An 11,434-nucleotide genomic window follows, 5' to 3' on the forward strand; every position below is an offset into this window, starting at 1 on the left:
ATGTGAGTATGTTATTAATCCTATTGCTGTGACAGTATGTTATTAATCATATTTCTATATGTGAGTATGTTATGAATCATATTGCTATATGTGAGTATGCTATGAATCATATTGCTGTGTGTCAGTGTGTTATATAATCCTATTGCTCTATGTCAGTGTGTTATTAATCCTATTGCTATGTGTCAGTATGTTATTAATCCTATTGCTATATGTAAGTATGTTTTTAATCCTATTGCTGTGTCAGTATGTTATTTATCCTATTGCTATATGTCAGTATGTTATTAATCCTATTGCTGTGTCAGTGTGTTATTAATCCTATTGCTTTATGTGAGTATGTTGTTAATCCTATTGCTGTGTCAGTGTGTTATTAATCCCATTGCTATATGTGAGTATGTTATTAATCCTATTGCTGTGTCAGTACGTTATTAATCCTATTGCTATATGTCAGCATGTTATTCATCCTATTGCTTTGTCAGTATGTTATTAATCCTATTGCTGTGTCAGTGTGTTATTAATCCTATTGCTATGTGTCAGTGTGTTATTAATCCTATTGCTCTATGTCAGTGTGTTATTAATCCTATTGCTATGTGTCAGTGTGTTATTAATCCTATTGCTCTGTCAGTGTGCTATTAATCCTATTGCTATATGTGAGTATGTTATTAATCCTATTGCTATATGTAAGTATGTTATTAATCCTATTGCTGTGTCAGTATGTTATTAATCCTATTGCTTTATGTGAGTGTTATTAATCCGATTGCTTTGTCAGTGTGTTATTAATCCTATTGCTGTGTCAGTATGTTATTAATCCTATTGCTATATGTCAGTGTGTTATTAATCCTATTGCTATATGTGAGTGTTATTAATCCGATTGCTTTGTCAGCGTGTTATTCATCCTATTGCTGTGTCAGTATGTTATTAATCCTATTGCTATATGTCAGTGTGTTATTAATCCTATTGCTATATGTGAGTATGTTATTAATCCTATTGCTGTGTCAGTATGTTATTAATCCTATTACTCTATGTGAGTATGTTATTAATCCTATTGCTGTGTCAGTGTGTTATTAATCCTATTGCTATGTGTAAGTATGTTATTAATCCTATTTCTATATGGCAGTGTTATTAATCCTATTGCTGTGTCAGTGTGTTATTAATCCTATTGCTTTATGTGAGTATGTTGTTAATCCTATTGCTATATGCCAGTGTGTTATTAATCCTATTGCTGTGTCAGTGTGTTATTAATCATATTCCTATATGCCAGCATGTTATTCATCCTATTGCTATTTGTGAGTATGTTATTAATCCTATTGCTATATGCCAGTGTGTTATTAATCCTATTGCTGTGTCAGTATGTTATTAATCCTATTGCTGTGTCAGTGTGTTATTAATCATATTCCTATATGTCAGCATGTTATTCATCCTATTGTTATTTGTGAGTATGTTATTAATCCTATTGCTGTGTCAGTATGTTATTAATCCTATTTCTATATGCCAGTGTGTTATTAATCCTATTGCTGTGTCAGTATGTTATTAATCCTATTGCTATATGCCAGTGTGTTATTAATCCTATTGCTGTGTCAGTATGTTATTAATCCTATTGCTGTGTCAGTGTGTTATTAATCATATTCCTATATGTCAGCATGTTATTCATCCTATTGTTATTTGTGAGTATGTTATTAATCCTGTTGCTGTGTCAGTATGTTATTAATCCTATTTCTATATGCCAGTGTGTTATTAATCCTATTGCTGTGTCAGTATGTTATTAATCCTATTGCTGTGTCAGTGTGTTATTAATCCTATTGCTATATGTGAGTATGTTGTTAATCTGATTGCTGTGTCAGTATGTTATTAATCATATTCCTATATGTCAGCATGTTATTCATCCTATTGCTATTTGTGAGTATGTTATTAATCCTATTGCTGAGTCAGTATGTTATTAATCATATTGCTATATGTGAGTGTTATTAATCCGACTGCTTTGTCAGTGTGTTATTAATCCTGTTGCTATATGTCAGTGTGTTATTAATCCTATTGCTATATGTCAGTGTGTTATTAATCCTATTCCTGTGTCAGTATGTTATAAATCCTATTGCTATATGTGAGTATGTTATTAATCCTATTGCTGTGTCAGTATATTATTAATCCTATTGCTCTATGTGAGTATGTTATTAATCCTATTGCTGAGTCAGTATGTTATTAATCACATTGCTATATGTCAGTGTGTTATTAATCCTACTGCTATGTGTCAGTATGTTATTAATCCTATTGCTATTTGTCAGTGTGTTATTAATCCTATTGCTATTTGTGAGTGTGTTATTAATCCTATTGCTGTGTCAGTACGTTATTAATCCTATTGCTGTGTCAGTACGTTATTAATCCTATTGCTGTGTCAGTATGTTATTAATCCTATTGCTGTGTCAGTATGTTATTAATCCTATTGCTATGTGTCAATGTGTTATTAATCCTATTGCTATGTGTCAGTGTGTTATTAATCCTATTGCTATATGTGAGTATATTAATCCTATTCCTATGTGTCAGTATGTTATTAGTCCTATTGCTGTGTCAGTATGTTATTAATCCTATTGCTGTGTCAGTATGTTATTAATCCTATTGCTATGTGTCAATGTGTTATTAATCCTATTGCTGTGTCAGTATGTTATTAACCCTATTGCTATGTGTCGGTGTGTTATTAATCCTTTTGCTATATGTGAGTATGTTATGAATCCAATTGCTATGCGTCAGTGTGTTATTAACCCCATTGCTATATGTGAGTATGATATTAATCCTATTGCTATGTGTCAGTATGTTATTAATCCTATTGCTACATGTCATGTGATGTCACCAAAACACTCAAAAGACTTACTTTAACAGTCCACTCTCCATTAACAAAAACTTTTTGTGTTGCAATTTGGTAAGAAGCAAATAAGAATTATTCTGTGTGACTGAGGTTCCATTTGAAAGCCTCATAAAAAATTTATTGCCTTGCATATATTCAGAAAGTAACTGGTTATCATTAATGAATCCTAAATTTGAGAGAGAACTCAGATCTGAAACATGTATTATGTACTTGGACAGCTTGATTAATTAGGTCATTATTAAACCAGGAAGGGTTGAAAAAATTATATTCTGCTTCATGTGGTGAATAACTATGACTGTTCCTATTGATTGGGTGTATCTGACAGGAGCTCAGTTCAAATGAACTTAACTTCTTATGATAGCTAACCTCTGTTAGCTATCATAAGAAGTTAAGTTCATCACATCATTTAGAATCTAAATGAACTTCCAGACAGGAGTTGCTGCCACGTGGTAGAAACAGTTGAAACTAAAACCCTATTTAAACACTCATGCATAGAATTATTGTATTTTATTTTTATCTTGTTCATTCTTTACATTTCTGTCTTCCTTTAAAGGTGTATGTATCGTATAGTTCCTTTCAATTTTCTTAAATTTGAACAAATTTACTTTGTGTTGAAATCTATTTATTATAAAATACCTTTATGGTATATCACAAAACAGTTGATGTTGTTGCTGGTATTTATTTTGGAGGAGATTCTGTAGTAAACAAAGTGAGTTTTCTCCACCAGATCTTGCTGACAACATGAAATGCCTGTGCAAGGTTCAGAAATTACTGTAAGTTGCATTCGATGGAAACCCAGAACTCAGAATATCTGTCTTAAAATCCTCCCCACCCTCTTCCCCACCCAAAAAAAACCCAAACAAACAAACAAACAAAATACATCCACTAAAGATACGACAAACTCACTGACTCACTTTGGCAAACTAAAAACAACAGTAAAACATTATAACTCTAAATTGAAATGCATTAGCAATGACAGCTGATAAGGCAGTCCTGTGAGTGATGTCTTATCTGTTTTGCAGATATCCAGCAATTTTTAAATCCAAAGTTCTAGCCAATTAGAACTCTGCTGGTCCTTTTTGGTTGTTAAGTTAAAATAAGTTAAGTTCAGTTCCGTTACATTACGTTAAGTTATGTTACAGTTTATGTTATGTTATGTTTTGTTTGGGGGTTGGGGTGGCTGTGTTCATCACCCTCTTTTTGTTTCCATTTTATGTTGCTTTGTTATTTTATTTGTTTGTGTAGAGAGGGTGGGGACACTTTTGTGTTCATAATACTAACATTCACATATGTAGCCTAGCAATGCATTTTAACCGATGTGGGTCAAAATCCTATATTGTTTTCACACGTTTAATTTGTGAATCCTTTGTTTGAATACTTGGGAACAAAAATTATAGGTGGGGCTGAAAAATATCTCTTTGTATGTTTTAAATGGTTAAAAATAATAATAAAGGGACTACACCTTTAGGTTTGTGCTTTATTAATATCAGTCGCAACAATCACTTATTGTATTTACAGTCGAAGCTCCTGCTGACTGTTCTTTCATGGGGAGCTTTAAATTTGTCGAAAAAGGGTTTTACAGTTTTTATTAGACCTGTGCCAACATGCATGTCTGACCTAATTAGTGTCAACAAATGTTTATTATAATTTTAAATGCATGTTTTGCATTCTTTACACACTGAAGTACACTTTTCAGTAGGACTTTGAGGAGGAAAAAGTCTTTGAAAAGGAGAACAGGTTTAATAAATAAAGACAGGAATGGGCACCTCACTGAAGTCCAGTGCACCCAAAGGTGCTGTCAGAATCAGTCTGCGTGCCAAGCAGGTCCGTGTGTTCCCCAAAAGTGCAAGGTTAGACAGGGAACTGCTCGCACTCCAGTCCACGCGCAACGAACCGTCAACCGCCACTGTCAGGAGGAAGAAAGCCACGTGAAGTTTATAGAATTACAAATGTACAAATACTGATATTTAAAGGAAACCTGTAGTTTTGAAGTTTGTCTTGTTTCACTCCATTTTTAGTGTAATAGCATCAGGTCAAGTGCAAGACACACAGTCCTTACAATGAATTGCATATATGTGACGTAAAAATAAAACAGATGCTTTTATGCATTAACTATTAACACAATAATAATTTAAAGTTGTTTTTTATAGTGAAATCTCTTTTCTTGTCAGCTGCAACGGTGACATTTGTTGCCTTCTAAACAATGCCATTTTGAACTTTACATTCTTTTAACATACACACACACACACATATATATATATATATATATATGTGTGTGTGTGTGTGTGTGTGTGTGTGTGTTCTCCACTCAGATTTCAATAGCCAATCTCAGATTAGCCTTTCTGTCCAACATTTATCTGTATTTTGGCATGCCTGGCGCCAGAAAGTTATGTTGGATCCAAAAGGATCCAAAAAGGCTAGGACCAAAAGTTATATTGGATCGGTTCCCACTGACCAATAGCGTTAGAGCTTACTGCTAACAGCTAGCCAATCAGAGCGTGGCATGCGAAGGTCAGGAACTAGCTGACAGACGCTGGTTGAAAAAATGGCAACAAACATGTCAACAGAAAATCGTCTGCCAGCGAGGTTTACTGAGTTCACAAAGGAGGAACTGGTGGAAATATTGAACTCCAAGGATGCCAAAAACACTAAGAAGGTACTCTGAATCAATCATATGCTGTTCACAACAAAATAAATTGATCTAATATACTTGACTCTTTGTTGTTTGCTTAATTTTGGAGGGGGGTGGAGAACATAACAATTGATGGATGGCAAGTCGTCCAACATAACTACGCCTTGTCCAATATAACTTTTCTTCATCCAATATTTCTCTATGTTGGACTCCTTACCATCCTTTATATATATATATATATATATATATATATAGATATATATAGATATATAGATATATATATAAATATAAATAAAGGATGGTAAGGAGTATATACACAGACACACACACAAACACACACACACAAATCACTGATCACTGACACTCTGCACTGGACAAGTCACTATTAAACCAAAAATACAATTATTATAGCCTAACTTCAAAACGACTGTTGTCCTTTAAGGATTCATCCTCAGGGAAAGTATCACGTTGCTTTACTGTCAGTCTTGAATCCATGCCAGCCCATGCCTCTGCAGGGACCTCACTGCAGAGACTATAAGGGAATGTAATGTTGCGGTATCTCACTGCAGCTGCCCCTAAAGAAAATCACAAGCACGGCCTTGCAAAATAAATGCAAGACCTCGATAAAAATAAGCGCACCAGGGATATACTTGCAAGATAAAAGATACACACCCAAAATAGGAGGACATCACTATGATTAGAGAAGAATGCCTACAAAGGAACCGCTTAAGGGGTCCAGTCATGTTTCCACATCATATATTTGGAATTGTTATCCAGCATTTATCTTCAGCACCCTTATTTATTTATTTATTTAATTATATATTTATTTTTGGATGTTGCAAATACAGTTTCGTATTGAGCACACAGTCTACTTGTAGTGAGATAACAGACTTTGGGGGCATCCATGTCTCCTTCCATGCACTGTAAAGCCATGCCATGTCATGTCATGCAGGTACGATTCTGGCAGCAGCCCAAGCCTTTAGATATTTTATGAAGCTGGCTCTATTTAGTCTGAGGGAGAGAAGAGGCATAACACAAGCATCGAATGAGAAACAATGCATTTCTATCACTTTTCCTCTTGTTAAACAAATGGTTATATTATATTATATTATATTATATGAAATAGAGTTTGTCCCCAACACATTTAAATAAAGTCAGGAGCTACAGCCCACTATGGAGTTCAAAAAAATCACTCAACAGTCCGCATGATTGCTTTAATGGCATGTAGGTTTTTGACTTTTTAATCTTATAACTGTTGCACTTGTCATGACGTGATGAACAGCAGTAGGTACACAGTGGCAGGTTAGCACAGAGGCAGCAGACCACTTCTGTGCCTGCAACACTTCCACAGAACTGTTCAGCTCCTGAAGAACATGTTCAGCACCTGGATTTGGGCACCACGGTGGGGTAGTGGTTAGCACTATTGCCTCACAGCAAGAAGGTCATTGGTTTGATTCCCACCTGTGGCCTTTCTGTGTGGAGTTTGCATGTTCTCCCCGTGTTTGCGTGGGTTTCCTCCAGGTGCGCCGGTTTCCTCCCACATTTAAAGACATGCAGCTTAAGTGAATTGGAAACTTTATAATTGTCCAGGTCTCCCTTGCAAAAGAGGTCTCAATCTCAATGGGACTAACCTGGTTAAATAAAAAGTTAAATTAAATTTATATCTCCTACAGAATAGTTCAGCACCTGAACACCTCCTACAGAACAGCTGAGGCCCTGGACATTTCTTACAGAATAGTTCAGAACCTGGACAGCTCCTACAGAACAGTTCAGGCCCTGGACATCTCTTACAGAACAGTTCAGCACCTGGACAGCTCCTACAGAATAGTTCAGGCCCTGGACACCTCCTACAGAACAATTCAGAACCTGGGCAGCTCCTACAGAACAGTTCAGGCCCTGGACATCTCTTACAGAACAGGTCAGCACCTAGACAGCTCCTACAGAATAGTTCAAGACAATGACCTGCTCCAGTAGAACCCCTGAACAGCTTTAATAAAGCACTTCACCAGTTACTATGGACAGTTACTATAGACAGTTACTATAGACAAGTGGTGTCCAAACTACACCCGAGAGGGTGCAGGTTTTCCTTCAGGCCACTGACTTCAGCAGGTGATTTCACTGATGAACATCCCTTTGAGCAGGTGAGATGAGTTCATCAGTGAAATCACCTGCTGGAGTCAGTCGCTGCAAAGAAAACCTGCACCCTCTCGGCCCTTTCTGGAATAGTTTGGACACCACTGCTATAGACATTTATAGCAAATGAACTACGCTCACAGGAAATTTCAAAACCTGGACAATTCTCAAAAGACAGTCCACGACAGAAATAATTCCAGCAGAGCTCTTCAGACCTGGACAGTTACACTAGAATGGTTCAGGATGTAAACAACAGGCTCTGGACAGATTGCACAGTATACATCAGATCCTGGACAGTTCTCATCAACCACGACTTTCTCTGCCCTGCATGTGTGCATGTTTGTGGTGCTATGAAATCTGATTTGCAAAACGAGATTAGGAGGTGGGCCTCTAAATGTCAGTAGCTAGCTCTTTTTTCCAGCTCTCCACTAGAGTGAGGCATTTCTAGTTACTGTCTGTGAAAAGAACATCTTACTTGATTTGTGGCCAGCACCCATCTCAAATATTAAGTCCAATATCAGGCCCAATCACTCACTCCCGAATCAAAGACCTGCTGTGTCGCGCCAAGCTCAAATTGCCTGCCAGCAAAATTGAATAGTTGCCATTTAATTGAATGTGATGAGATCAGATGCCTGGGGTGTATTGTTGTATTGAATCTAGGCCCTATTGGTTAGAGGAGTGAAAGATGTGAACACCCCTCTTCTAAAGCTTCAGAGTGATGTGGACAATTTGAATGCCCTTGCAGTCATTTGAGACTAAAAATCCAGAAAGATTTTCTGGTGGTGCATCAAATTTCTCAGTCTGTGAGGGAGCTCAGTTTGGAGAGCGGGTTTATTGCCATTTAATGCAACACGTGGATTTTGAAGAACAGTGCATTTACATTCACATCTCTTACTCCCCCATAATATACAAATCCATTAAATGATTGTAGTCTTGCAGCCATAATTCAGTTCTTAAGTAAATCTGATCTTAAATGGGGTTTCATTATACACATTTTCATCAAGCTCATACACTTCACCAAGTGTCTATTAAACCAATATGAAAATTTATACTTAAAATATCCTAAGGTGAAAAAAACAGTTGAAGGACTAATTCTAATAATAATAATATGTGTAGGTATACAGCAGTTCTACTGTGAAATTGTACAATTCAAAGTGTTTCAAGATTTATAATTACACAAAATTACTAATGAAGAAAGCAGTCTGTTGTTTTCTGTGGAGGAGCTGCTGCGCACATGGAGGCGGCGTGGCTCACTAACCTCACAAACCAGCTGTTCTGCTGTAGATTTGGTATAGAAGGAAGTTTTTGTAGAAATCTTTCAGATTGATGAATGCAACCGCTAATCCTGTTTAAAAGTTGATTTATTTATTTACATGCATTTGAATGATGCAACATCTTTAACAAAGAATGGAATGGAAATGAAATGATGGAAAAAAGAGGGAATGAAACACTTCATGGGTTTGAAACTTTCCTCTTTCCCCACAGTCATCCTCCATGTGGCTAATTTGTTAATTTGCTTCACCCTCCCACCCCCGTCCTCTTTAATCTTAATCTCTCCCCCTGACTGTGATCTTTTCCAAAACGGATCTTCCAGTAAAAGCGCTACTCTTCCATCAAAGCAAAAACGTGTCACCTTTATTTACTTAAGGCTCAGTCTCTCTCTCTCGCCATGCACGCAGCCACGCACCCACTTTTCTTCTGTAGTTCCGTTGTCGTGGAAACTGCAGAGACTTCGGTTCTTCAAACCCCCCCTTACTTGGATCATTCTGACAATAAAAGTGAAGCAACAATTAGGTCAAAAGCGGCATCCGTGTGACGTCAGGCGCTAATGAGAGTCAAACAGGTGGCCGCTGCCTGCAGCAACGACGCCGAGGCTTTGCGCAAAGCTCCACGGGAGACTTCAGATGGAGCATCTTGAAGGTTCTCCGCGAGGAACAGACAGACACGACAGATTACGACAGATTACACAATCAGTCATAGGCGGAGAGAGGATCGGTGACCGCACACCTCACATATGACGCAAAAACGGATGGATGGATGGATGGATGGATGTCATAAAAGCAGGAGACGCGCGTCATTTAGAGGAGCGAAGGGAGATGCGCAGTAAAAGGTGTAAACAGCTGTGGCACGTAGATGCGGGTGCAACAGGAATCTTGTTTCTTGGCAACAAGCAAATGATTTTCCTTCTGCGCGCATCTACAGGCGCCAATCTCCCTCATCAGTCCGAATGTGCTCGACTAAAAAGTGCTCTCCTACCTTCCAACTAAAGTGTGTGAGCGCGCTCAGAACCATCGTGTCCGGATTAATCTTCTGGGGTCAAACGGTCGGAAAGCCCGTTAGCTCTGTCAGGTAGCGCTCTGCCTTCTCTGCCTCTGACTGACGAGCACGTTGAAGGGGAAGGAAAAAAAATAAAGCTTGCAACTCTCGTGGCATCGCGATGCTTATACTGTAGGCTGCAGGTCTCAGCAGACCCCCAATGTGCCCACAACATATGCGCCATTCACCCTCAGCTGCGCTGATTTTGTCTCCAAAACCCTCATTCGTGCGCGCGTGTGACCGAGAGGCGCTATCACACAGCGCGTCTCGCGTCACGCGGCCGCGGCATGCTGGGCGCTATGCAATCACCCATATCCACTCAGAGCCCCCCCAGTGCTGCAGCAAATAAATAGATAAATAAATAAATAAAAATTAAAAAGCGCACAGCTAGGCTTCCTTCGTGCGTTAATGCAAGAACGAAAGAAAAAAAAAACCCAACAACAACAACTCTTACCCACTGGCGCTTTGGAGCTGATACAGCCCATGTTTGAGCTATGGATTTCTACGCGTGCCGTGCGCGTACCTCACTGATCGTCTCGCTGGGACAGGCTCTGGCTCTCAGACCGCCGGCGACACGCCGAGGGCGGGAGAAAGTGCAGCCATCACTTCTGCTTTTCCTCGGCACTTCACATCCATCAATTGTTCCGGCGGCGGGTTCAGCTGTGCGTCAGCGGGCGGACAGGCTGCATGTGCGCTTCAGCACCACAGCAGTCGGACAGCGGCAGCAGCAGCAGCGGGGGGCTCGTGGGTCTCTTCTTGTTCGCTGATGGTCACTTTCACGCGTCCCGTGCGCTCTGGGTGCGACCGCGGGAGACACACTGATACGAAAAATCCCACGTTCATCCGCTTTTATACGCATCGGCGACTCTCCTACGTGTACTAACCCCCCAATCCCCCACCCCACCTCCTTCCAGCTGGTTTACAAGCGGAATGAGCCGTGATTGGCTAGAGTCACCTTACAGAGGCCACACGGAAAGAGGAGGAGGAGCTATGCGCCCGGAAAATGCTGTTATTCAGTCCATCCGGAAAGTATTCACAGTGCTTCACTTTTTCCACATTTTTTTATGTTACAGCCTAATTCCAAAATGGAGTAAATTCATTTTTCCCCCTCAAAATCCTATTCACAACACCCCATAATGACAACATGAAAAGGGTTTTTTTCCTTACAAATTTATTAAAAATAAAAAAAAATAAGAAATCACATGTACATAAGTATTCACACCATTTGCTCAATACTTTGTTGATGCACCTTTGGCAGCAATTACTATTAATGAATATGATGCCACAAGCTTGGTGCTCCTATCTTTGGGCAGTTTTGTCCATTCCTCTTTGGAGCACCTCTCAAGCTCCATCAGGTTGGGGAGCGTCGGTGCACGGCCATTTTCAGATCTCTCCAGAGATGCTCAATCAGATTCAGGTCTGTGTTCTGGCTGAGCCACTCAAGGACATTCACAGAGTTGTCCTGGAGACACTCCTTTGATGTCTTGGCTGTGTGTTTA

General features: G+C 39.0%; 1 protein-coding gene across 3 annotated transcripts in view; it reads right to left on the minus strand.

The window, feature by feature from the left end:
• The window catches only part of zgc:165508 (uncharacterized protein LOC100101652 homolog), a 66,208-nt gene extending 55,403 nt beyond the window's left edge, over nucleotides 1-10,805 (minus strand). Inside the window, exons 1-2 of one of the 3 annotated variants that reach the window (XM_034167803.1) lie at nucleotides 10,390-10,407; nucleotides 4,621-4,760 (exon numbers count right to left, since the gene is read on the minus strand). The gene's annotated coding sequence lies outside the window, so the exon portion shown is untranslated. Of the gene's footprint in view, nucleotides 1-4,620; nucleotides 4,761-10,389 lie in introns of all 3 variants that reach the window. The other 2 variants (XM_034167804.1, XM_034167805.1) reach the window with 2 other exon arrangements.
• Between the last annotated feature and the right edge of the window lie 629 nt (nucleotides 10,806-11,434).

The sequence above is a fragment of the Thalassophryne amazonica genome, chromosome 4 (assembly GCF_902500255.1).
Source record: "Thalassophryne amazonica chromosome 4, fThaAma1.1, whole genome shotgun sequence".
Taxonomy (NCBI): domain Eukaryota; kingdom Metazoa; phylum Chordata; class Actinopteri; order Batrachoidiformes; family Batrachoididae; genus Thalassophryne; species Thalassophryne amazonica.